This window comes from Nomia melanderi, unplaced genomic scaffold, assembly GCF_051020985.1.
Source record: "Nomia melanderi isolate GNS246 unplaced genomic scaffold, iyNomMela1 scaffold0150, whole genome shotgun sequence".
In the NCBI taxonomy this organism is placed as follows: Eukaryota; Metazoa; Arthropoda; class Insecta; order Hymenoptera; family Halictidae; genus Nomia; species Nomia melanderi.
In genome coordinates, this window is record NW_027475265.1 from 80,001 (window position 1) to 85,000 (window position 5,000).

Below are 5,000 nucleotides of genomic sequence, written 5' to 3' on the forward strand. Positions count from 1 at the left end.
TGTGATTCCTTCGTCGGGCACTGGTAAAGGGTGGCGATGATGCGTTCTATAATAGAAATACCCGTCGTAGCGTTTCTTCCGAGTCAACCCGCTCACGAAACTCTCTCTCGTCGTGGAATCCCCGCGTCGGAGAGTAAAACGCGAATTCATACTATGAAAACTTACGTCTCTCGACGATGGGACGATCCACGCGAAGAGTTGTTTACGTGCACGCGTATGGTGCGATTGCGTCGATTCGCTTTTCTGTACGGGGAGAAATAGAACGTTGAGTTGACTTATCGGGTCTTCGTTGGAATTACCGTCGCTGGCATTGTAAACTCCAGATGACCTTGTGATTCCTTCGTCGGGCACTGGTAAAGGGTGGCGATGATGCGTTCTATAATAGAAATACCCGTCGTAGCGTTTCTTCCGAGTCAACCCGCTCACGAAACTCTCTCTCTCGTCGTGGAATCCCCGCGTCGGAGAGTAAAACGCCGAAGGCTTACTATGAAACTTACGTCTCTCGACGATGGGACGACCCACGCGAAGAGTTGTTACGTGCACGCGTATGGTGCGATTGCGTCGATTCGCTTTTCTGTACGGGGAGTAATAGAACGTTGAGTTGACTTATCGGGTCTTCGTTGGAATTACCGTCGCTGGCATTGTAAACTCCAGATGACCTTGTGATTCCTTCGTCGGGCACTGGTAAAGGGTGGCGATGATGCGTTCTATAATAGAAATACCCGTCGTAGCGTTTCTTCCGAGTCAACCCGCTCACGAAACTCTCTCTCGTCGTGGAATCCCCGCGTCGGAGAGTAAAACGCGAATTCATAGTATGGAAACTTACGTCTCTCGACGATGGGACGATCCACGCGAAGAGTTGTTACGTGCACGCGTATGGTGCGATTGCGTCGATTCGCTTTTCTGTACGGGGAGCAATAGAACGTTGAGTTGACTTATCGGGTCTTCGTTGGAATTACCGTCGCTGGCATTGTAAACTCCAGATGACCTTGTGATTCCTTCGTCGGGCACTGGTAAAGGGTGGCGATGATGCGTTCTATAATAGAAATACCCGTCGTAGCGTTTCTTCCGAGTCAACCCGCTCACGAAACTCTCTCTCGTCGTGGAATCCCCGCGTCGGAGAGTAAAACGCGAATTCATACTATGAAAACTTACGTCTCTCGACGATGGGACGATCCACGCGAAGAGTTGTTTACGTGCACGCGTATGGTGCGATTGCGTCGATTCGCTTTTCTGTACGGGGAGAAATAGAACGTTGAGTTGACTTATCGGGTCTTCGTTGGAATTACCGTCGCTGGCATTGTAAACTCCAGATGACCTTGTGATTCCTTCGTCGGGCACTGGTAAAGGGTGGCGATGATGCGTTCTATAATAGAAATACCCGTCGTAGCGTTTCTTCCGAGTCAACCCGCTCACGAAACTCTCTCTCGTCGTGGAATCCCCGCGTCGGAGGGTAAAACGCGATATATAATAGTATATGCCAGTGGTTCGCGCGCGTCGTCTCTGAGATACGCGGTCGACAGAGTTCCGAAAACACGTGATGTGCCACGATTTCCGTGCGTCTTACATCTTTCGACGATGGGACGATCCACGCGAAGAGAACGTTCGTGCTTGCGTGAGGTGCAACAGCGTCGATTCGCTTTTCTGTACGGGGAGAAATAGAACGTTGAGTTGACTTATCGGGTCTTCGTTGGAATTACCGTCGCTGGCATTGTAAACTCCAGATGACCTTGTGATTCCTTCGTCGGGCACTGGTAAAGGGTGGCGATGATTCGTTCTATAATAGTAATACCCGTCGTAGCGTTTCGACCGATGTCACCCGCCACGAAAGTCTCTCTCGACGTGGAAACCCCGCGCCGAAGAGTAAACGCGAAGGCTTACCATACGAAAGAAAACGGTATTATACGCCTGTGGTATGTGCGTCTCGGCTCTGTGATACGCGATCGGCAGAGTTACAAAAAAACGTTGATGGGCCACGATTTCCGTGCGTCTTACATCTTTCGACGATGGGACGATCCACGCGAAGAGTAGTTACGTGCTCGCGCGAGGTGCGATAGCGTCGATTCGCTTTTCTGTACGGGGAGAAATAGAACGATGAGTTGACTTATCGGGTCTTCGTTGGAATTACCGTCGCTGGCATTGTAAACTCCAGATGACCTTGTGATTCCTTCGTCGGGCACTGGTAAAGGGTGGCGATGATTCGTTCTATAATAGAAATACCCGTCGTAGCGATTCGGCCGAGTCACCCGCCACGAAACTCTCTCTCGTCGTGGAATCCCCATGTCGGAGAGTAAAACGCGAAGGCTAACTATATAAGAAATATATAGTATTATTTATGCCTGTGGTTCTCCGTTTGCCCTACTCTCAGATACGCGACTCGGAGAGTTACGAATAATCGTGATGGACCACGATTTCTGTACGTCTTACATCTTTCGACGATGGGACGATCCACGCGAAGAGATCATTCCTGCTTGCGTGAGGTGCGATAGCGCCGATTCGCTTTTCTGTACGGGGAGAAATAGAACGATGAGTTGACTTATCGGGTCTTCGTTGGAATTACCGTCGCTGGCATTGTAAACTCCAGATGACCTTGTGATTCCTTCGTCGGGCACTGGTAAAGGGTGGCGATGATTCGTTCTATAATAGAAATACCCGTCGTAGCGATTCGGCCGTGTCACCCGCCACGAAAATCTCTCTCGTCGTGGAATCCCCGCGTCGTAGAGTAAACGCGAAGGCTTGCTATAGAAGACTATAGTTTATACGCCTGTGGTTCACCGGTTGCCTGCTCTCCGGGGTACGCGATCGCGCAGGAGTTACGGAAGAACTTGATGGGCCACGATCTCCAAGCGGCTATATCTTTCGACGATGGGACGATTCACGCGAAGAGAACGTTCGTGCATGCGTGAGGTGCGATAGCGTTGATTCGCTTGTCTGTACGGGGAGAAATAGAACGATGAGTTGACTTATCGGGTCTTCGTTGGAATTACCGTCGCTGGCATTGTAAACTCCAGATGACCTTGTGATTCCTTCGTCGGGCACTGGTAAAGGGTGGCGATGATTCGTTCTATAATAGAAATACCCGTCGTAGCGTTTCGACCGATGTCACCCGCCACGAAATTCTCTCTCGTCGTGGAATCCCCGCGTCGGAGAGTAACCGCCGAAGGCTTGCTATAGAAGACTATAGTTTATACGCCTGTGGTTCACCGGTTGCCGGCTCTCCGGGGCACGCGATCGCGCGAAGGTTACGGAGGGACGTGAAGCGCCCGAGCAATGAAACGTCCGCAGGAGGAAACGAGCAACCGCCGAACATTGTTTCGCGACGTTTCCATAATGTATTGTCGTTTCGCTCGCATCCCGCTTTTTTCCCCTAGTTTCCTCGACGCGTAGTTTCGCAGCCTTAGTGGACGAATCATTCTCGATTCGAGGAAAGATATGCAGTGGGGCGTGCAATGAGCCCGCCAGAGACCACGATCTCCAATGCGTCTTTACATCTTTCGACGATGGGATGATCCACGCGAAGAGAACGTTCGTGCTTGCGCGAGGTGCGTTAGCGTCGATTCGCTTTTCTGTACGGGGAGAAATAGAACGATGAGTTGACTTATCGGGTCTTCGTTGGAATTACCGTCGCTGGCATTGTAAACTCCAGATGACCTTGTGATTCCTTCGTCGGGCACTGGTAAAGGGTGGCGATGATTCGTTCTATAATAGAAATACCCGTCGTAGCGATTCGGCCGAGTCACCCGCCACGAAACTGTCTCTCTTTCGTCGTGGAAACCCCGCGTCGGAGAGTAAAACGCGCGAAGGCTGTGACTGTAACATATATATATACAGTATACAATGCCTGTGGTTTTTGCGCGTGTCGGCTCTTCGGTATACGCGATCGGCCAGAGTTACGGAGGGACGGTGAAGCGCACGAGAAATTGAAACGGCCGCACGATTGGAACCGAGCAACCGTCGAACATTGTTTCGCGACGTTTCCATAATGCGTTTTCGTTTCGCTCGCATACCGCTTCTTTTCCCCTAGTCTCTGAGACGCGTTTTCGAGCCGTTCTTCTACTATCGATTCTCGTAGAGAGAAGGGACCGGGTAGTCTGGAAGTGGAACCCGCATCTTGCGTGTACCGTACACGGAATTGAGAGGACCGGCCGTGAAGCTCGTTTTAAAGCCGTGCGTCTGACACCCAACTCTTGCGCGCCAATTTCGCGGCAAGAGATAATATGGGACGAATGACCGGCAAAGAGCCAGCTGTGAAGTCTGTTTTTTTAATCGAATCCGTGGACGTGTGTATGCCGTAGCGTCGCTCGTCGTGTTCGTTCATGGTCGTTCCGAGAGAAAGAACGAAAGCGGTAACGAAGGGACCGGCCGTGAAGCTCGTTTTAAAGCCGCGCGTCTGACACCCAACTCTTGCGCGCCAATTTCGCGGCAAGAGATAACATGGGACGAATGACCGGCAAAGAGCCAGCTGTGAAGTCTTTTTTCATTATTTGCTTTCAATCGATCGATCGGTACGATTCGTGCAACGTTTCGCGCGATGCGACGCGAAAACATGCGCGCAACAATAGATGCGTCTGATCGGAAGAACGCGAGGGTCGACTGCACGCGATGGATTCAGTATCGGGTAGGATACAAAATATATCCCCGTCGTTTCCACGCGTGCGAGTCTTCTGCGTCTTTCGCGGGTTTTTGAATGCACTATACGCCCGGAACGTCGAGAAATATATACATATTACTTGAACGTTTTTCGTCTCGAAAGGCTTCGGTGTCGTCTCCAAGGCGACGCCTGAATCTCCTTCGCGCGCTGGTCGGAGATTCAGGTATCAACTTTTATCTTCTCTTTGAAAGAAGAGAGATATTAGGTCGAACAAATGAGAATAAAATTATATATGTGAAATATAAAATTTATACGATTACCCTGAACGGTGGATCACTTGGCTCGTGGGTCGATGAAGAACGCAGCTAATTGCGCGTCAACGTGTGAACTGCAGGACACATGAACATCG

The 5,000-nt window shown here is 50.7% G+C and overlaps 1 non-coding gene across 1 annotated transcript in view; it reads left to right on the top strand.

Annotated features, from left to right (window-relative positions):
- Nucleotides 1-4,908: 4,908 nt before the first annotated feature.
- The window catches only part of LOC143175648 (5.8S ribosomal RNA), a 155-nt gene continuing 63 nt past the window's right edge, over nucleotides 4,909-5,000 (top strand). The window contains exon 1 of the ribosomal RNA XR_013000350.1: nucleotides 4,909-5,000. This exon is cut by the window's right edge and continues 63 nt beyond it. This is a non-coding gene — a ribosomal RNA (5.8S ribosomal RNA).